General features: G+C 41.7%; 1 long non-coding RNA gene across 1 annotated transcript; it reads right to left on the minus strand.

The window, feature by feature from the left end:
* Positions 1 to 5,269: 5,269 nt before the first annotated feature.
* Positions 5,270 to 22,112, minus strand: LOC115653925. The gene is made up of 4 exons (XR_004001038.1): positions 22,046 to 22,112; positions 18,737 to 18,744; positions 14,218 to 14,223; positions 5,270 to 5,280 (listed from the first exon to the last, which is right to left on the minus strand). It is a non-coding gene; the product is annotated as an uncharacterized LOC115653925 (long non-coding RNA).
* Positions 22,113 to 22,876: the final 764 nt, after the last annotated feature.

The raw sequence follows: 22,876 nt of genomic DNA on the forward strand, positions 1-22,876 counted from the left end.
TGGAACACTTTGCCCAAGGATGTTGGGAAGGCCAAGACTATAACAAAGTTCAAAAAAGAAGTAGATCATGGAGGATAGGTCCATCAGTGACAATTAGCCAGGATGAACAGGGATAGTGTCCCTAGCCTCTGTTTACCAGAAACTGGGAAAAGGGCAACTGGGAAGGGATCATTTGATAATTACCTGTTCTGTTCATTCCCTCTGGGGCACCTGGAATTGGTCACTGTTGGAAGACAGGATACTGTGCTAACTGGACCTTCGATCTGACCCAGCATGGCCGTTCTTATGAAATCATTAAACCTTTGTCATCCTGATTCTGAAAGATATTCTGACCAGAATGGCTCAGAGAGAGAGAGAGACCCAGATGGCATCACCACCTCCATCAGCTCTAACTAAATCCAAAGTACCATCTTGGATGTGAGACTTTGTCACTTCCCTCTTAGCCCCCTTCCCCAGTGTCCCCACCCTCTATTTCTCCTCTTTTCTATCTCTCTCCTTTTGCCTTCTGTCTAAGGGGAGTCAGGCTTACCCAGCCAAGTCTGTATATTTTGAAACATTGCTATAATCCTATAACCAAAGAGGCAGTCAAAAACAATGTCCTAAATACATTGTTGCTGGTGCAAGCTTGCCAGATCTTGGAGTGGCTAGTAAAACAGTATGTTGTGCCTGAGATTTTCCAGCGGTAAAGCTGCAAGTGAGAGTCACCACCAAAGACAGAAGCAGCATTTTCTCTCTTTGCTGTTCTCCCTCTCTCCTCGTGTGCATGTGTCATTTTATCTTCTAGAAAACAGGATCAGACTTTATCAACAGCAGCAGCAGATCTAGCTATCTTGACTAGTTTCTTCTCTCATCCCCAAGAGTATAATTACCACCATCTTTAATGCCTTCTTAAAGGCTTCAAAGGCTTAAAGGCTTTTTTTTTAAAGATTCTGTATGGCCAAAGAAAGTGAAGGATAGTGTTAACATGGAAGCCTTATTTAATACTTAACATTTCAAGTGCTTTAACTGTTTTTCCTTCTTTCTGTATCCTTAATAAAAGGTTAAAAGGATTTTTAATGGTGCGTTTGCCATGGCACAAAGCAGACTGAGCTCTCTGCAAACCAAACCCTGAACTTTGTTTAAAACTGGTTAATGCGAGACAGTGACAGGGTCATGTTAATACCTTTAATTTGTTGGGTCCATTTATTTCAAAATGGATGCAACAGGCCCATCCACTCGGAGGCACTCATATCACAGTTGAGTGGTGCACAGATGCACTGAAGAATTGAGCCCTTTCTACTAAACTTTACTGGAACTCACCCCAAATGTGGAAATCTGCAACTATTGGCTTTGCAGTCCTCTAAGGAGGCGCCCTGGCTCCCCGCCGCGCCTGAGAGGGACGAGCCAGAGCAGGTGCCTCAGTGGGCGGAGTCAGCACTGCCTGTCCCCACCCCCCGGAAGTCAAGGGGTGGGACAGGAAGTATAAAAGCCCGGCCCCAGCGCTCAGTTGGAGGCAGGCTGCCAGAGAGGACAGACGCTGGTGCCCGGGCTCCTGCCGGGCCCAGCCTGCCCCACGCCCACTATCCAGAGGAGCGCTGGCCGGACCTGCCCCGTGCCCACTATCCAGAGGAGCGCTGGCCGGACCTGCCCCGTGCCCACTATTCAGAGGAGCGCTGGCCAGACCGGCCCTGCGCCCACTACCCAGAGGAGTGCTGGCCGGACCGGCCCCGCGCCCACTACCCAGAGGAGCACTGGCTGGACTCGTCTCAGATCCGGTACCCGGAGGAACGTCGGCCTGACCTGCCGTGTGCCCGATACCCCGAGGAGTGGCCCGAGCTTCCCCACGACCGGTACCCGGAGGAGCCCATGGTCTGGGACCCCCCAGATGACGCTGGCAAGGACCAGGTACCCAGAGAGGGAGAGGTTGGAAGTGGCCCAGGGGTAGCCAACCCTAGTTTGGCTCCTGAAGAGCCCGAACCCATGTCAGTGTGTTGCGGCCAGGATCCCCACTGACCGCAGCAGGTCTTGACTGCTGCTAGGGCCCCGGGCTGGAACGCAGTGGAGTGGGAGGGCCTGCGTGCCCCCTGCCACCCGTAACCGGGTGGCAGACTCCCCCTCCTCCCGCCTATTGCCACTGCTCTGCCCTGATGCAGAGGGCCAGAGCTAACTAGACTTGTGTTTGGTGCCCTGCCCGAACCAAGGGCTGGGCCCCTTTGACTCTGCCACTGCTCTGCCCTGATCCAGAGGGCCAGAGCTAACTAGACTTGTGTTTGGTGCCTCGCCCGAACCAAGGGCTGGGCCCCTTTGACTCTGCCACTGCTCTGCCCTGATCCAAAGGGCCAGGGCTAACTAGAACTTTTACTGCCTCGCCCTGCCAAGGGCCTGGGCAGATACTGTGTTTGCTCAGCCCCTGCTAGAGGCCTGAGCTTGAACTGCTGCTGCCCCGCCCTGCCCAAGGGCTGGGGCTTATTTACTTTGAGAGCCCCGACCCCGGCCAGAGGGCCAGGGCTCTACCTTGTTTGCAGACACCGTACCCCGCTCAGCACCTGCAGACGGCCTAAGCCTACCCGGACTGCGGCGTGTTAGGAGGTGCCCTGGCTCCCCGCCGCGCCTGAGAGGGACGAGCCCCGACACGACTGGCTTACAAGGCCCCACAAGAATTAGCCCCGAAAGCAACTCTTCAGCATCTGCTTCTCTAATTTGCATAAGCAATTGCCAAGTGATTAGGAGTGCATGCTGACAAAAACAAGCCCAGCGTGCAATGGAGTTGGCTGATTCTCCTCCTTCAAGTTACACTGGAACTCGATTCCAGAAGAATTATTATATATTTAAAGAGTTTAAGACCTTCAGGTAACACATCCATGACATGTCTTGATAGTCCCTCAGGAGCATAACTATCAGCCATGACGGGAGGGCAGGAGACAAAACTTTCATGGTGGCTGGTTCAGGTCTTTGTTATTCATGCCACAGGAGACCAGAATGACCCCAAAACTCACCCTGTAAATGTAAAACTCCATTCTTTGATTTATTTCTCCAGTTGAAATACCTGAAAGAAGAAGTTAAGAAATGAGGCAGAAAAGGTAACTAAAGAAATATACCAGCCCTTTTAAGAAAGAGAGGAACTTGATTAGCGCACATGAGGAAGGATAGTTTGTAGTTAAGGCACTAAATCAGACCTCAGGATGTCTGGATTCGGTTCCCAAGTTTCCTGCAGACTCCTTGAGGGACTTTGGAGAAGTCACTTGAGGAACTGAGGGACAAAAATTATCTGTAAAATGAGGATACTAGTATTTCTTCCCTCCTCCCCCGGCCCAATCCCCTTTTTCTGTTCTGACTAGTTAGAGTATGTCTTTGCATGCTAGTCTGAGCATCCAGGTTAGCCTACTCCTGCTATGCTCCGCCACATTGCAAAGCCATACCCTCAGTTATGTTCCTCTGTGCTGTGAAAACCCAAATCCAACCACATCATGTTACGAAAACATGAAAAAATCTGCAAAGGAAACTGCCAAATAGCAGCTAAATTCACCAGTTTCATTTCAGTGTCAAAGCTCAATGAAATTCAAAGAGTAAACGAACATGAGTGGTGAAAAGTCAGCTTAGTTGTTAGAATGTTCTCCATTTTAATAATGTACTTGTAAAAAACTTATATTTTAAAATGTTTTTAAAGCTGTGAAATTTAGATTCAGATCTGGATTATGTTATCCTTAAATCCTGAAGATGTTTGAATTGGCAGGTAGGGTAGGGTGGAGTGTCAGGGGCTTCTGTGAAGTCCTGTGAAGTTATAGCTATTCTTTTCTCTCTTTACTTGACACATATTCCAGGAGTCAAAAAACCCAGACTGCCTCAGTGGGTGCTCCAGAAGGGAGCTGGGGTGCATAAGTCTGCAACAACCTCTTCGGAGTGTCCAGTGTATGCTTCCATCCACTTGTGGCAGAAGCAGGGTGAAGGCATAGTAACACTCCACTCACCGCTCCCCATCTGTTATGGTTACTCCCAGAGGAGACCAGAGACTGCAGTTATGGCTGTCCCCAGTGCAGCAGGTACAAAGACTGGGAGGGGAAAAGAGAGCCACTCAGGCCTGATTCTCTTTTCACACTGCTGTAACTTTAGTGGAACAATTCCTGATTTATACTGGTGTAGCAGAGAGCAGGAGCTGGCCTCTTTAGTCCTCACCCCCGGCTAGTACTCATGCACAAGGGCAAGTCACATTCTGGCTTTGAGGTGGGGATGGGCTACAGTGAGAGGAAATTAGGAGGCATAGGTATTTAGGAGATGCTTTGACATTCAGAAAAACAGGACTTGCAAAAGTGTTTCTTGTGTTTACAGCATAATACTGTAATAAGGAGTAAATCAGAGGGAATTACTGAAATGGATGCAGATTTCAAGCAATCGTGTCATTTTCCATAGTGGCATTCTGTCTTCTTGCAGTGCTCAGAGTCACGTCAGAAGTGCTGTGCACAAGATAAGAAAAGCAGTCCTTTCCTTTGTTATCCATTTAATCACAATCACTGACTCTGCAAGAGTATCTCTTGCCTGCTGCAGGTAATTACTAATAACTAGAACTGTGTGAGGCAGTGATTTCAGATCATGGGTGCTTCTGTTAACCAAGAATTTGGTTTGATTTGGTACAGACCCCTAGAATTTGAGTTTGAATGAAAAGTTTAGATCAGAAAAAATAAAGGTCAAAACTCAACCAAAAACCGCTAGGGTTTTACATAATTTTAAGCAGAAACTGTGCCATACAGGAGAATTTCACATGTTTTCATGAGGAAATGTTAAGCCTGGAATGCCTTTTCTCTTGGATCTCAATTTCCTCAAAATTCATACCCAGATCCTCTCTTTTATCATCGTCTGGTGGGGTATAGCGTCCTGCAAATCCTCCTCAACCCCCAACATTCAGTCTGGTTCCCCTTCCAGCCTGCCAATCTACTCCACCTGACAGGAGGCTGCCTCTTCCCTATTTTTTGGCACTCGGTTCCTGGGGGGGGGGAGTAGGAGCAGACAGTCCTTGCATTTCCCAGAACAAGAGGAGGTGCAGGGATTTCTATTATGTGATGCTTTTGAGTAGTTGCAGGCCATGCACTTTCCCCAAGCCCCTCCATCCTGCATGCCTATGCAAAACTCATCACCATCTTTCCCTAAACATTTTGCTTATGCTGCATAAAGAGCACAACAAAACTTACTACATCAATAACATGGATGGCACATTGTTATGGTGGACAGTCAAAGCATAATACCAGTTCTTTGCAACTGGTACCACGACTGCAAACACTGGAATTCTAGGATATTGAAAAGCAGCAACTGATCTGTGAGCGACTACCCCAAGTGACTTCCATGTCCACAATGCAGCCATCCCCATATATTAGCTTTTGAAAAAGAAAAGCGTTTTAAGTCAGCATGAAATGGCTTCGGTGAACATCTGCTGTAAGCTGTCTGTGTGGCAGTAGATGAATGTGAACTCTTGGAATTAATCAAGTAGGCCATGACCTGACTGAAACATTTATGAAAAAGCAGTTACAAACCATGGCAACATAGTCTCTCCCTCTTTCAGATGCAGAGGCTGGTTCCTCACTATCCCCAGCTTCCACACTCCTCTGGGGAACAAAAGGGACCTGAAGCACTATAGATATAATTGAGGATATGAACTATACAGGAAGTCACTCGCTAGCATTAGATCCTGTGAAAGCGTGGTGCTCATACCAGTGTAAAGTATCACAGGGCTGGCTCTCTCTGGAAATGCCTGTTGCCTATGACTTGCTTTCCCCAGGGACCACACTTACACGTTATTAAATCAGCGTAAAGGCGAAACAAATAGCTATTGAACTTTATTACCTCAGTAGGCAGAAAGGCCACCTCAACAGAACGGTTTCTGATTTTTTTTTATTCCTTCATTTTTCCTATTGAGCACTATTCTGTCAGCTGTGCTCATGTGGCCACGAGACACAGAGGCTAGCTGGTGTTCATATTAAGCAAAGACACTTGTATCTCAGTGGGCAGATGATACATTTAAGAGAGATGGTGACCACTGAAATATCTGACCTGCACAAATCCAACAAACATAATTATAAGCAGATCATATAATTTGTTTGGGCTAGGTATTTGGAACATGAAGACATCACCTGGAATTGGCTGGACTGTATAACTTACATTGTGAAGTCAATGACATTGTCTTCAGAGGGAGTAGGATCCTTCCTGAGAATTCAGGATTGGTGTCATTGCATAAAAAACGATGATGATTGAGGACAGAAAAACCAGAAGAGGATTTTAAAAAAAAAGAGAAGGAGGAAGAGGAGAATGAAACAGGCTTAAGTGTGCTGAGATTTCTCTCTCTTCTGGATAATCTTCCCAACTGACATTAAATCAAACAACTGGCATGTGGCGTGTTCTTCAGATGTCCCAGTCGTGGCACATTTACAGCTGTGCCTGCCTAGCATGCAGGAATTTCAGCTCCTATTTCCAACAGTGCCTATGAGCTTTTAAAGATGGCTGTGGAAGAAAACAGGAAGCTTTAAAAGCCAATAGTGACATAAGTCTCAGAAGGATCAATTGCTGCAAATGTTATCCTGCGGTGTCTGGTATAGAATGTGTTTTTCTGTTTATTTTGCAAAAGAAAAATCTTTAAAAATTCCATAGATCTAATTTTTGCTACTTGGGCTAGTCAAAGAGTTAAGTGTTTGGGCCAAGATCTCAGCTAGTTTAAACTGGCATAGCCTCAGTGTAGTCAATTTGCCCATTGTTTTATATGTATGGTAACATGCACTACTTACTTACAGAAAGAACAGGAGTACTGCTCTGTTTGTGGATACAAACTAACACGGCTGCTACTCTGATACTTACTTACAGATAATTAATGGCTAGATTGTACCACCTCAGGATGAGATCAGGTAAAGACTTGTGATTCAGACTCCCATGCTCCCCTGTGTTGTGTGTGCATGTGCGTACACAGGAAGGGAAGTAATTAGTTACAGCTCTTCACTGGGTATAGCACCCTTCCACCTGCCCCCCTTTGAGATGGCTCAATTATAGTAGATGGCATGTTGGATAGGTGGAACCATGGCTCTACCTACTTCTTCCATTTCTCTATTCATCTATCTAGGGAGGAAAAAAGACCAGCAGCCCCTGCCTGCCTCACTGCGACTGGCCTGAATACTGATGCACAGGAGGATGTGTACACTTGTATATGAGGGCTGAGATGCTGGACTCTCTCAGACCAGGGAGCTTTTAACTGAGTTCTTCTCAGGACCTTAGCACTGGACACAACCTATTAACATCAATCTTTTCCCTGCAACACTCTTAGCCCTAATTCTTGGCTGCTCACTGCAGGATTACACTCCACTTGGGAGTCACCCATGAACTGTATTCTCTCAGTGGTCAGCATAGCCAAGGTGACTTGGTCCTCTAGCCAAGCCCCTTAAGTCCATCACTTGCTAGGGTACCAAAGTTAGAAAAGTCTTCAACTCCATACCTGGGCTCTGTTACCCAAAATTGGGCCAGCTAGGGAGGACTAATAACCCACCAGAGTTTGGCAGAAAGCAGCACATTTATTATACTGATAGCTAAGCTCAAAAGAAGGGGCTGAGGGTCACACTCTCAGGACAAGCATGGCACTGGAGATGTCAGGATCCTTCAAGGTAAGTGTCCCACAGTGATGGATGGTGTGATGAAGGTAAGTCTTCCCAAGGCACGATGAACTGCATTGCAGCGAACCACTGGCCCGGCGGTCTGGGCAAAGAGCCTTTTGAGCATACAGGTTATACAGAGCACTGGTGCTCCTGCAACAGGCTCCACTATAGCCTTTCTGGGCTTTTGTCAGTCTCCAGGCCCCTGCCTTTAATATGAGGGGTCACTACTTTACATCACCAGGTGGCACCATATGGGGAAGAACCCAGACCCACCTGTTTCTATGGATTCCCAGCCCTGGGACTCCTAAAGAGCTGAACAGACTGTCCCCATAGCCAAGCCAAAATGATGACTCACTCTCCCCGGGGCCTTTTCCTATATTACCATCCTTCCTGGCTAGCTTTTCACTCTGACAAGCACCAACTGCTAGGGTTCATTTCCTCAGGGTCCTTTTCTGCTTCTCTCTCTCTCTCGGAGACTCACCTTGCTTCTATCAAACACTCCTTCAGCAATAGCACACTCTTCCAGGTATTGTCTCTTCTCGTGCCACTGCACTTCTTCAGCTACAATGCACTTTTCTTTACCCATTTTCAGCATTACACCTTCCTACTACACTCCTCTTGAGCAGAAAGGCAGCCACTCAGCAGGTAGCTGTCAACAACCAGTTTCTTTCCTCAGCCAGGAATCCCTTTTTATCCCCCCAGCAGGCTCAGTTCCTGGTCACCTGAGTCCTTGTCAGGTAGACTCATTGCCTCCACCTGGGGAGACAGGCCAAACCTTGCACAAGTGCTGCTGAGCCCACAACCCTCTTAAAGGGGCAGCTTTCTCCTGCCTCTACACACTCAATTTAAGGCCAACCACAATACAGCCCCAAATCTGATCTCTATTTATAGGGTGAAGATGCAAACAGCAGAGTTTCCTCTTTTAAACAAAAGTAACAAGATTGTGTTTGTGAACAGTACAGTGATTGACCTGACATTTTTCAAAATTGATTACCAGCCCAAGAATTAGTTTGCCAAGTTCCATTCCAAAGCCATTTTGTTTCGGTCTGTCATTTGATAATGGGAACAGCAGGACAAGTGGCACTTGACTATATCAGTGGAAGGAACAGCATCTCTAATTACTAACATTATACAGTAGGGGAATACAAATCAAAGAACTTTATTATCCATTAAAAGAAGGACACTGTACACTAAAGTGTTATCTACATTCATAAAAAACCAAACCTGTTCATGTTGAAATAAAATTGTTTCCTAAAACAATTGTTTCCTTGTAGTTTGACAGTATTTGAAATACAAGTTTTCATACATAATCAAATTAACACTGTCCCATCCACTACAATGTACAGTGGCTAGTGCTTATTGCCATCTGGTACTTTACTTTTCCTCCTCAAAAAATTCTTCATTGTTCATTGTATGAGGCCATGCAAAGCTAGAGTATAAGTCTGTATTTCTACATCAGGATTTTGTGTAATTTACAAACAATGTAGGCAAAAGGCTTCAATGGCAATAGTCACCATTAACTGTCTTCTTCCTCTCTCTCTGAAAATACATCGTATTAACGTATACCACTAGTCTACACTAATAGATAGGGGCAGATTGGCTTCAATGGAGCTAAAATGATATGCACCAGCTGACAATCTGTCCTATAATCTGCCACCACAGTAAGAGCTCTGTTCTGACCTCATTATGTGTAAGTAATGAGAAAAATGTTACTACTGTGCTTGTGCTATTGTTTTTGTGCACAACAGGAAATCTGTAAGCTACCTAGGGATATATGTTGGTTTATCTCAGGTTAAAAGTCAACTTAATTTGTATAAACAGTAGAGCTGGTAGAAACATCTAAACACATTTCCACTGGCTAATGCAGTTTCATCAGAATCTAAATGTTTCATTTGATTTTGATCAATTTTTTGAAGGAACATTGTCCAAATGAATTGTTTTGACTTTCTCCCTTTGTTGTGTTTCAGTTTGATTTTTATAATATAATAAAATAATAACTGTAATATTATGAATGATATATAGTATTATTTGAACACTATCAAAATGAAACTTTTTGACATTATTGAAAATTCAATATTATCAAAAATGAAATGTCTTAATGTTTCCGAATCAATATTAGTTGGAATTTCCATTTCAAAGTAAATTTCAAAATTGAGACTTTTTGTTCTGATTCAGAACTAAAACCACTGTAGAAATTTTGGACTTTCTCACATAATGGAGATTCTGTTTTCTGCCCATCTCTAACAAACATTAATATACATGAGCTAAAATGTTATGCAATGGGGGGGTCAGCGGGAGTGGAAACCCTCAGTTCCTTTCTGACGCAACCATCAGTAACAGTCAGAAGCATTTTTCTTCTGCTTACTAACATTCTGCACCTTGTCCTGCATTTAATATCTGTGTTGGAAATGTAATGTCACTCTGCAGCTCATGAAACCCACAGCTCAAAACTGGATAAGCAGATAAGTCTTGGTACTGCAGTGTTCCATGCCACATCATAAGAGATCACAAGTTACCCTCTTTCCCTACCCTCTCATAATTTACATTTGAACCATTGATGGATCAATATTTTATGATTATGTAGATGGAGACTGAAAAGGTTTTCTTCCCTAGCCTGCTTGATTTATGGGAAGGAAATACAAAATGGCCTCCAGTAGGGTACCTAGTTTACTGATGCTGAATCAGGCAAAACTTTAAGTATACATAAGAATCAGTGCTTGAATTGAATTGGAGGAGTGACTGTATGTCCTTCTACCACCTGTACTAATTCTACAATGAACAGTTATCACCATCAATTGTTGCAAGAGAAAACTTGATCCTTGAACTTCATAACTTGATAGGTTAAAAAGCATCTCAGCTCTTCTTTACATTTTGAAGCATAAAACAGCTCATGCCACCCTCTCTCTGTTTTACTCTGCAATAATCCTATTCCCTTACTGGGATAAAATACTTGGCCCTCAGGCTTACCATTTATCCACTCAGGAACTGGATCATTGTCGCATAAAACGTTGCAACGTGACTATTATCACTTAATCACATTCCAGTAACAAACAGAATGTGTGTAGTTATTTATTCCATTCGGATTTAGTCAAAATGCCACATTGTCTGAAGAACCAGTTATTATCAGGAAAATGTGAAATACATTAGCTGAACAATGTCCTGTAGAAAAAACACTCAGATGGAGGAAAGTTAGGGATACACTGTGATGAAGACAGATATATTGTCCCTGAAGTACATTAAAAACCTTCTACACTGAAATGCTCGCTAGCTCATCTTGATACACACATTAGGATTCATCATGTTTTCTAACGTGGCTCTCACACTAGCTCAGAATGGGAGAGAGACTAACATAGATAACTCCCCACCACAGAACCAATAATATCTCTGTGTCATTATACATCTTAGCTTCCTTGGTAATACTGAGAAGGATTAAGGAAGCAAGAATGAGGGACTTCAGGCCAGAAAGAATTACATATAAATCTGTGATGTTACCTTCTCCAAAATAACAGGAGGGATTATTGACTGAGAGAAGTGAATGTTAGGGACAAATTCAGACCTGACTCCAAATCTTCTGAATTTTAGTATATTAGGGAGTGGTAGCTGAATCTTTGAATGTCATAATGGTATTAGGATGTGGGGCAATGCTCTCTCACATGTTTATTTGAAACTTAAAAAAAAAAGGCTGTTCAGTATTCTAGGATGGACCTTTCTCAGTCTCTCCTTGTTGAAGCTTCTCCACTTTGTAGAAATGCTTAAATATTCAACAGCATGGGGATTAGAACACAGATGCTACCCCAATGCCCTAATCACCAGGCAATAGAAGCATTCCTTCTCTCTTGCCCTCTCGACTGTTAAAGTGGAAGAGCTTCAATAGGAGAGAGACCCATCCCAGAATACCTATAGTACTGGGGGAGAGGGGGTTAGACACTGATGTGGGAAGAGGATAACATAGATTCAAGTCCCTGCTCCAAAGTACAGAGTCTAACTGGGACTCCCATGTGAGTACCGTAACCTCTAGGCTAAAGATCATGGGGGGCACTGTTTTTGGTGTGTGTGAATCTAGCCTATAAAATCAAAATTAGATGTTTCAGAAATGTCAAAATACTGTGTTTTGACCAAAACAATTTGCCAAAATCAACACAAATTAGTGGAATGTCACATATGACCCAAATCTGTATTTTTTGTCTCAAAAAGTTTCACATGAAAACTTTCAAGTAGCTCTAGGTGCTGCTGGAATTTAAATAACAATAAGTAAATCACTAATCTCTCCAAGGCACAGCCTTGAGATCAGCCCAGCAAGCTAAAACTGCTGATCCTACTGGCTCACAGAGTTTGGAGCACTGATATCAGCTTGCAAAAACTGCACTTATGAACTGATATAGAGCCCCCTGCCTTGAAATTCGGGAGGGGGCTGATCCAGTGACTTCATGGAAGTCTTGGCCTTCAAATAAGATCAACAAATAAGAGGTGCTGATCCATTACTCTCACAGGGGCCTACACTTTGATATAAGTCTAACAAGTTAGAGGCACTGAGTAAGTGAACCTGTGACTTGACATCAGATCATTCTGCTCACGAAGCTCACAAAGGTTACTGACACATCAAACTAGATATGGTGAGTCAGTGGCATCACCAAAGTGTAAGTCTTCGAATAAGCCTAGCAATAGGGCTCCATGAAGATTTCCCATTTAAACTGTTTTTCTCAGAAAACCGTTTTTCTCACTAAATGAATGTTTTCGTGGAAAGTGTACATTTTTTGTCAAAAAACAAACAAACAAATGAACAACCATAAACTGAAAACCAAAATATCTGAGGCCACAGCATATCAAAGAAGCTGTAGCTCAGGTGTCTCATGCTCCCCCATTCTCCACTCTATGCTGGGCTCTCTCACAAGACTTCATCTCCCATGATAAACCGTAGTCACACAAATTGCAGCCCGTCTCCACCAAGCCTGTTTCCAACTATTTTGTCTGTGGCTCTGGAGAACTATGACGACATGCTTTTTGAACACTGAAGCTTGGTCTACACTACATACTTATTTTGGTATAACTACATCACGCAGGGCTGTGAAAAATCCATAACCCTCAGCAACATAGTCATACTGACCATAACCCCGTGTGTAGACAGTGCTGTATTGGAGGAAGAGCTTCTCCCACCTACATAGCTGCCGCCTCTTGGGGAGGTGGAGTTATTAAAAGCTGAGGAGAGACATGCTACAGTAGTGCAGCAGCACCGGTGCAGCTGTGCTGACGTAAATGTGTAGTGTAGACCAGCCCTAAATGTAATTTCAAGAACTCTGATAATTAACATCCATGAGCATGTTAGACTATGCATAACACTTGGCATGTTAGTCTTAACACAAACATTAAATGTTCATTCCTTTTTCGGAGCCAGCTAGTGAGTGAAGGAGGGGTAAGACATTGCTTCTGAGGAATTATTAGCCATTAGCTGTAGTAACACTAATATATTGCTCTCTTTCATGCCGCTACAGCATCAGTATTGCTAGAATCTGCAACTTGTTTCAGGCTAGAAACCATCTGGCTATGTGATCTAGTGGTCTAACACAAGACTAGGTATCAGGAAGTTTAGGGTTCTATTCCTGCTGCTGACACTTTGAGGCACTGCCTTAATCACTTAGGGACACATTTACAACCAGACGTTTAATTTAGCATGCATCAGACTTTGAGTGTCCAACTTTTAACAACCTATTTGTATCTGAAGTTGGGAACCAAAAGACCGAGGAACTGAAATCAGTGGACATTCTAAAAAGGACTACAGCAGGTATCTAAGATGAGATACTCAAAATTTGACACACCCAGGATCCAAAGACACTTTTAATTCTTTTTTCTTTATCTATCTCTGCCTCAGTTTTGCTAACTGTAAACTGGGGAAGATGATATAGGTATACCTACCACACAGGGGAGTTGCGAGGGATTAATTAATTAATTGCCATAAAGCAATTTGAAAGTTCTTTGACTATTGCTATTAAGAACAGTTTATCATATTTTCCCCTGATGAGGGACCTTTCATCACTTTGTTCCTTTCTTAGCCTAGCTGAAAATGGATAGTCCTGAGGATAATCCTGTTTAATGATACTTCCGAATACTGGATTTGTTCAGTGCAGTCATTCCATTTTAATCTGAAATCATATGATAGAGTTAAAGGTTAGCTCCCTGAGCACAAACTAACTAGTTCAAAAAAAAAAAGTAAACACTTAAAGTCCTTGTAGTTTTACCACTGTAAGAAGTAACGAACATATTCAATTTTAGAGGAAAGATTTTCCTATACATTCTGATATAATCCTCCTCCCTTTAAGAAATACTTTAATATATACAAATTTTATTCCACTAGGCATGCAAATATTTTTTAAACTCTTCTCACAGTTTTTAAAAAAAAAATTTATATTAGGGCACCACGCCAAGTGTTCTTCTGCCTATGCTTCTTTTTCCTCCTGCCAAGCTTAGAACATGCAAGGAAACAATCATCCCCTCCTTTGGGCAAATTTATTTACTCCCACTTTAATAAACTGTGATGACAGAAAACCCAGTAACTTCCTGCAGAGAAGCCAAAGGGAGAGAAGCAACCTGGCTGTCAGGTAAAATGTGTGTGTTTAGGCACAAACATCTTAATTACTAATGAGAGTTTGAAAAGTTGTATGCGATAAATGATTCTTTATTTTGTGCATGTTATATGTTATTGAACACTTAATAGGAAAGATCATCCACTAAGGGCCTGATCCAAATCCATTAGAATAAATGCTCTTATCAACTTCACTGGGCTTTGGATCATTCCCCATCAACTAAGTATCATTTGAATAAGGAAGAAGTGGGTCCAGTAGTGCCAGGTGCCTGCAGCAGCTCATTAAAAATGATCTTACTCATCCACAATTATTAAAAGGGAAAAAATAAATGCTTTAAAGTTGGGATCCATACCAATGTTGAGGACCTTTTCAACAGTTAAAACTTACTTATGATCTTATGGTCAAATCAACAACCTAGTCTAAATGCTGGGTAGACACATAGAGCATGTGCAAGTACTTATGATTCTTCACATTGTCAGGGCAAAAGTTTCCTGTACAGCACAGAACATATTCTCCACGCTTAACAAATAATAAACAATACTTGGCTTTTACTATAGATGCAACTCTTATCTCACGCAAACTGAATCAAGATTTATAGATCAAATTATGACCAGCAAAATGGCACTTTCTCACTCAACAGATCTATTCCCAGTGTGGATTCAAAGTAATATGAAACAGAATAGCTATGGACCTCCATGTTGTCACTTCTAAGTAGTCATTTTTAAGGCCAAATTTTGCACTGATATGCAATTTCTAGTAAAGTCAAAAGGATTGCTCCAGGTGTTATTTGATGCAGAATTTGGCCCTCAGAGTATAACCGCACTTTAAAAACAGCAGTAGTTGTTTTTATTGTTGCTGTTGACAAAATGGTCAGTGGTATTTCCCATCTGTACTCAGGGACTGAGGGTCTATTCTTGTTGTGAGGGAGGAAGCCATTTTTTATACAATGATAGCTTTGGTATTTAAGAAACAGGGTAAGATTTGACTTTATAGGCTTTATAGACTTGATTTTAACCAATAGGGAGGAACTTGTTGAGAATTTAAAAGTAGAAGGAAGCTTGGGTGAAAGTGATCATGAAATCATAGAATTTGTAATTCTAAGGAAAGGTAGAAGGGAGTACAGCAGAATAGAGACAATGGATTTCAGGAAGGCGGATTTTGGTAAGCTCAGAGAGCTGATAGGCAAGGTCCCATGGGAATTAAGACTGAGGGGAAAAACAACTGAGGAAAGTTGGCAGTTTTTCAAAGGGACGCTATTAAGGGCCCAAAAGCAAGTTATTCCGATGGTTAGGAAAGATAGAAAATGTGGCAAAAGACCACCTTGGCTTACCCTTGAGATCTTGCGTGACCTACAAAATAAAAAGGCGTCATATAAAAAATGGAAACTAGGTCAGATCACGAAGGATGAATATAGGCAAATAACACAGGAATGCAGAGGCAAGATTAGAAAAGCAAAGGCACAAAATGAACTCAAACTAGCTATGGGAATAAAGGGAAACAAGAAGACTTTTTATCAATACATTAGAAGCAAGAGGAAGACTAAGGACAGGGTAGGCCCACTGCTCAATGAGGAGGGGGTAACAGTAACGGGAGACTTGGAAATGGCAGAGATGCTTAATGACTTCTTTGTTTCGGTCTTCACTGAGAAGTCTGAAGGAATGTCTAGTATAGTGAATGCTTACGGGAAGAGGGTAGGTTTAGAAGAGAAAATAAGGAAAGAGCAAGTAAAAAATCACTTAGAAAAGTTAGATGCCTGCAAGTCACCAGGGCCTGATGGAATGCATCCTAGAATACTCAAGGAGTTAATGGAAGAGGTATCTGAGCCTCTAGCTATTATCTTTGGGAAATCATGGGAGACGGGGGAGATTCCAGAAGACTGGAAGGGGGCAAATATAGTGCCCATCTATAAAAAGGGAAATAAAAACAGCCCGGGAAACTACAGACCAGTTAGTTTAACTTCTGTGCCAGGGAAGATAATGGAGCAGGTAATCAAAGAAATCATCTGCAAACACTTGGAAGGTGGTAAAGTGATAGGGAATAGCCAGTATGGATTTGTAAAGAACAAATCATGTCAAACTAATCTGATAGCGTTCTTTGATAAGATAACGAGCCTTGTGGATAAGGGAGAAGCGGTGGATGTGATATACCTAGACTTTAGTAAGGCATTTGATACGGTCTCGCATGATATTCTTATAGATAAGCTAGGAAAGTACAATTTAGATGAGGCTACTATAAGGTGGATGCATAACTGGCTGGATAACCGTACTCAGAGAGTAGTTGTTAATGGCTCCCAATCCTGCTGGAAAGGTATAACAAGTGGGGTTCCGCAGGGGTCTGTTTTGGGACCGGTTCTGTTCAATATCTTCATCAACGATTTAGATGTTGGCATAGAAAGTACGCTTATTAAGTTTGCGGACGATACCAAACTGGGAGGGATTGCAACTGCTCTGGAAGACAGGGTCAAAATTCAAAACGATCTAGACAAATTGGAGAAATGGTCTGAGGTAAACAGGATGAAGTTCAGTAAAGACAAATGCAAAGTGCTCCACTTAGGAAGGAACAATCAGTTTCACACATACAGAATGGGAATAGACTGTCTAGGAAGGAGTATGGCAGAAAGAGATCTAGGGGTCATAGTGGACCACAAGCTTAATATGAGTGAACAGTGTGATACTGTTGCAAAAAAAGCAAACATGATTCTGGGATGCATTAACAGGTGTGTTGTAAACAAGACACGAGAAGTCATTCTTCCGCTTTACTCTGCGCTGGTTAGGCCTCAACTGGAGTATTGTGTCCAGTTCTGGGCACCGCATTTCAAGAAAGATGTGGAGAAATTGGAGCGGGTCCAGAGAAGAGCAACAAGAATGATTAAAGGTCTTGAGAACATGACCTATAAAGGAAGGCTGAAGGAATTGGGTTTGTTTAGTTTGGAAAAGAGAAGACTGAGAGGGGACATGATAGCAGTTTTCAGGTATCTAAAAGGGTGTCATCAGGAGGAGGGAGAAAACTTGTTCACCTTAGCCTCCAATGATAGAACAAGAAGCAATGGGCTTAAACTGCAGCAAGGGAGATTTAGGCTGGACATTAGGAAAAAGTTCCTAACTGTCAGGGTAGTCAAACACTGGAATAGATTGCCTAGGGAAGTTGTGGAATCTCCATCGCTGGAGATATTTAAGAGTAGGTTAGATAAATGTCTATCGGGGATGGTCTAGACAGTATTTGGTCCTGCCATGAGGGCAGGGGACTGGACTCGATGACCTCTCGAGGTCCCTTCCAGTCCTAGAGTCTATGAGTCTATGAGTCTATAAGAAAAAAAATGAAATACATTTACCTTTCAGATGCTTTACAGCTTTCAGAAAGATTATTTCAAAAAAAATATTTTCCCATGTGAATATCCTTCATTTTCTCCCAAGTAATAAGCTATATCTGTGCATTGATTCTTATCAATGTGCATATCTTTCTTTTTAATCCAACAAATGTTGATTCAAAATGAAATTTTGAATGTTCAGTTTGAATGTTCTGGACAGAAAAAAACAAAAACAAAATATTTCTTTCAAATTGGCATTTAATTTTGATTTAAACAAAACCACAGTTGACAATGGGAAATTTTTTCATTTGAAAAATTTCAGCAAGTTCTACATTTAGGGTAAAATCTTGAATCTACTGAAGTCAAGGGAAGTTTTGCCTTTGACTATAGTGGGGCCAGAATTTCACCTTTGATCATCTTTCAGACTATGGCCCAACAAAGGAGTTGGTCAAAACTACGGTATTTTTTTCCCTCAAAACAAAACAAAACAACAAAAATTGAAAAATAATGAAAAGATTTTGTTTTCATTCAATTTTATTCTATGTTATGTTAATTTAAAATAAATCAAAACAAACTCAGTAAAAATACTGAGAAAAGATGGGCATTTCCTATAATTTTGATACTTTTTTCTACAAAAATTTTGGGGTTTCATTTTTTTTAAGGGAAAACAATTTTTTTCCATCAAAAATTTTGTTTTGGAAACCCAGCTTTTCATAAAAAATGTTAAAAAAAAAAAAGAATTCAGCCCAAGACTGTGGGTGCCTATAATGGTTAATAAGGTGTAATGCAGCACATCCACCATACCTCAGAGCAAATCAACAGAAAACCCAAACTGTATAAGTGAGATTTATTCCTAGCCGAATGAGGCCTATCCCCACAGATGAATCAGGATCAATGCTAAACTCCTGTGTAGTGAGGAAGCAGTGAACCAACTACTCACCTTTTCCATCCCTACCACTAGTGGCTACAGGATGGTTACATAGGTTCTCAGGTGCTAAAGTGAATGTTAGTTGAGGAATCCTTCCCTTATCTGTGCTATGTTTACAGCATTTTGCTGGGAGCAAAGCCCTTTTACTCAGGCTTTGTGCATTGCTTCAGCATTGACACCTGTGCGTGAGTGACAGTTAAAAGCTGAATTTGATTTCTGGTTTTCCATCTGGGATTTTGTTTTTTCTAGGAAAAAAACCTCATTTATAAAATTTTCCTAATTTTTACACTCAATTAACATGTTATAGGCTGAATAGTGTGACCCTTCCTCCTTGGGCCTACTCACGTGGGTAAGTGCTCACCACAGTGGGTACAGACTGCATCATCCGTGAATGAATTGAAATCATTGGGACTACTTATATGAATAAATGATCACTGAAGTAAAAGTTGCACCATCAGATCTTAAAGAGAGAGCAAAAATAGATTTACACATGCAATATATGTATATATGGTATATATATTCAGAGCAAAGAAAAAACAGGCTGAAACTAGGAGGAAAACTAATTAAAAAAACCCTACTCTGCATGCCAGAAACAAATCTGTGAACAAGCAAAAAACCCTAATACTCTATGAATTCCACATCAGCAATATAAAACAAAACAGCTGGCTTTCTTGGGGTTACAATTTTATACCAAATGTGGCTATTATTATTGCAAGAACAAAGTCCATAAATGAAAATGCAAAATAAATAAATAAATACATACATACACATATCACATTATAAGATAATCTCCACATAGCTGCACTATAATAGACAAAATAGACAATTGTGCTAGAAATATATAATTAAATGTAGTGAGAATTTAGCCTTGCAGGCCACAATCTAAAGACAAACTCATCAAATTCCAAACAGCTTCTCCGTAAGCACGGTAAATTTCCTGTCTCTTTCACTTCAAAGATAATGTCAATTGTGCTTGTAAAAACAATCCCCTCCTCCATGTATGCAGGGCATGCCTTTCAGTAAAATTGATGCAGTTATGTGGTACAAGGGAAGATTAATGTACAATATTATTGTATATTTCCTATACTTTCTAATGGGACCTGGAATCACTTCTCGAGGCTAAACTTCCTGCTAGGAAGATAGACTCCCATCAGAAGAAACTACAATTCTAGTTACTGACTGGTATGTTAACTACCTATCCTGGGGCTTTCTTCTCCCACACCAGAATGCAAGTACCCTCCCAGTAATATTAATGAAACCAGCAGCAGAAGGTACTTTTGGTCTAAATTTTCAAAGTCTAGCCTCGTGTGTAAAATTGTATGTACATCCGACATTTTCTATTAACTATTTACATATATACACACACAGAGTACTCCAATAACAATGCTCAAACCAGGATAACCCAAAGGATTGACTCTTATTAGAGCTGTGTTATCAATCATGTGTTTATTAAGCTATCTAATACTGTGTTATGTAACTCCCGTTGATCTGAATTACATCATGTTAATTACCTTCTCTCTGCAAGATCGAGAGAAAGGGTCTGTATGTCATTGTCATTCATAAGTGGGCCTTTGACTCTGAGCTTGAACTCTGAGATTGAAAACCAGAAAACTTATTCCTATAATGACATCCCATTATAGGCGTACATTCTTAATGCCTTCCTCACATGGGTAGTCCCACTGCCTTCCCACAAGTGATCACAATTTGGTCCTAAGTTTCAAATATTCCATAGGACTTAATACAGGCATTGGTAGGCATTTCTATCATCAAGCTCGCTTTTGAGGTTTGGGACACTATGGTTTCCAGTGCTGCCAAAATTCCGAGCAACAAAGCTCACAGGGGATCTAGCCTGCAAAGGAGAAGAAGGCAACATTTATCCTTGTAGACCAGAACAGTAACAAATGGTGATAATAAAATGAAAAGCTGAGCAAAATGCATTGAGGAAAGTTGTTGCTATCTCAGAACATTTACAAAAAAAAAAATCAAAGCATGATGCAAAGGAATACTTAATTAAAATGCTCTGTTAATGGTGCTCTGAAGTAGCATAGATATCCAATCATAAAAAATGTAAAAACATCAACAACCATCATGCTATTCTCTCTGAAAATAACAAGTGAGCAGCTGGATATCTCCTGCCTGAAATCACATCCGGCAATGCTGTTGGAACACACCAGGCTTGTTTTTCATCTTCAGCAAACAGCTCCTTCCTGCAGTCAAACATGGGGAAATGAAAAGTTAGCCACTTGGCCAAGATCAAATTGGGATTTTGTAAGACTGGATATAACCTGCAGTTTCAAAGTTGTAGTGGGAAGAAAGGGAGGACTGGTCACATGTCCCATTGTTGTTTGCTTGTGTGTAACTTCTCAAGCCTCCCTCCTTTCTAGACTGAGCCAAAGGACCTTGAGGTCAGTGGAAACACTCAGACTTGGGTGCCTCAGACAAGACACCCAAATAAGTAAGTATCCTGATTTTCAGAGCTGCTGGGCATTCATCATTCCCATTTATGTATTTTTAATGAGATCTGCTGACAATCTGTTACACAGATGCTTAAATATGGCTTTAGATGCCAACTTAAGGAGCCTAGGTTTGAAAAGTTTGTCTAAACATGATGTGAAAAGGAAAATAATGAAAGTTTGTGACAAAAATAATTGAAAAGATAAAGCTAAAAACCAGTTTTTAAATACATTACACGTTCTATATTCAGTCATCTAAACTGGACCAAAATTTGGGAGTTTTCCGAGACGAAGCTTTGCCAAAGTTATTTACAAAAGGGTTATTGCTTGGTATGTTGTTGTTGGTGCCATTGTGTGACAGCATTATCTCAGCATGATGATTATGATGGGGACTATTCATTAAGTGGACACTCTGCCCCTCTGCAGAGCCAGCAGGTTCCAGAGGCTGATTATGAGACAGAAGGCTGGAGCTCTATTTTGGGTCTGATACAAGGAAGGTTGACCGCTTTCATTATTGGGTGATGGGCCTACTCCTGGATGGGGGAAAAGAGTTATTGTTATGTGACTTGAGAGGAGGGAAGCACTTTGTGGCATTGGTCTATGCTGTGAAGACTGATTTTTAGGTTGGAAAATCAGTTTGTTGTGAAAGGGCTTTTGTATCTTTTCATAGAGGTTTGTGGCTTTCCTTGCAGTTCATGCTCCATCTCATTGGCCTGACAGAGAGAGCAGCACTGGAGATTATGACAGAATATACCCCTGTGTTCACGTTAGGGTGACCAGACAGCAAGGGTGAAAAATCGGGATGGGATGGGGGGGTACTAGGCACCCATTTAAGACAAAGCCCCAAATATCAGGACTGTCCCTACAAAATCAGGACATCTGGTCACCCTAATTGTCATCATCTTTGTAACAAAGTATGCCTTGTAAAGTATCATTTGAAAACTCATAATTTCCTGATCAGTATTGTCCTGATAAAATGTGTGTGACAACATTGTGTGCAAAGATTCCACTGCATAGTGTTACTGAGGTTGGTAAACAAGGTCTGTCCTAATCCTAAACAAAGGCACATATGCCCTGTTTCATTTGCATTTAAGCAGTAAACAAAGTCATCAAGAAGGAAGGGACACAAGGGAAACACAAACAAGTGAGGAAAAAGCAACAGGGAACATTAGTCCCACACAGACATTTTTGTTTCCTGGTACCCAGCTGGAAATGTATTTCAAGAGCAGGACTGAAACTATAAAAGGAGGGACAAATACCCCATTGGACCCCTCTTTCTCTTCCTGTCAATCATATTCCCTGCACCTGAAGCAACAAAGGAAGCCTTCACTGGCCTCTGGGAGAAGGGGTCCTGACCTAGGAAGTTTAGTCAGTACGACTGCTGAAAACTTGTGGCAAGAAAAGGTTGCTTTGAATTTAACATAGTTTAAGTTAGGCACCAGTTGAGTTTTATCTTTATTTTTCTTGTAACCATTTCTAGCTTTTATGCCTCATTAATTGTACTCACTTAAAATCTTTATTTTACTGTTTTAGTTAATCTAGCATATTTAAATTAAAGTATCTGAATAACTATTTGAAATAATAAGCAGGCTAAAACTTGCACTGTCCAGGAAAGAGCTGGGAAATACAGGACATATATTTCTGGGGGGGAAAACTAAGACTGGGGGTCACCCTGTAGTATAACCAAGGGTGTGGGAGCCAGCCTATAACCCAAGCATGGCTGGCAGGCTGCAGTTATACACAGACACTCAGGGTGTCGCTTACATGCTGGAAGGTTGTTTGTGAATGACCCAAGTAGGAGCTACTCCAGCAAAGCATCGTAAAGCACCCAAGGATGCATGGCAGAGTGCTCACTAGTCTAGACTGTACCCTGGTATGTCACAGATATAGTGACCATTCCAATCTGACAGAGGTGTGTGGTAGCTGGAGTTTGGGCTGGGTTAAGAATTGTGGGGAGGAGGATGCAGTGGAAGCATTAGAGTGCATTATCAGGGGATGGCTCAGCTGAG

This window comes from Gopherus evgoodei, chromosome 6 (genome assembly GCF_007399415.2).
Source record: "Gopherus evgoodei ecotype Sinaloan lineage chromosome 6, rGopEvg1_v1.p, whole genome shotgun sequence".
NCBI lineage: Eukaryota > Metazoa > Chordata > Testudines > Testudinidae > Gopherus > Gopherus evgoodei.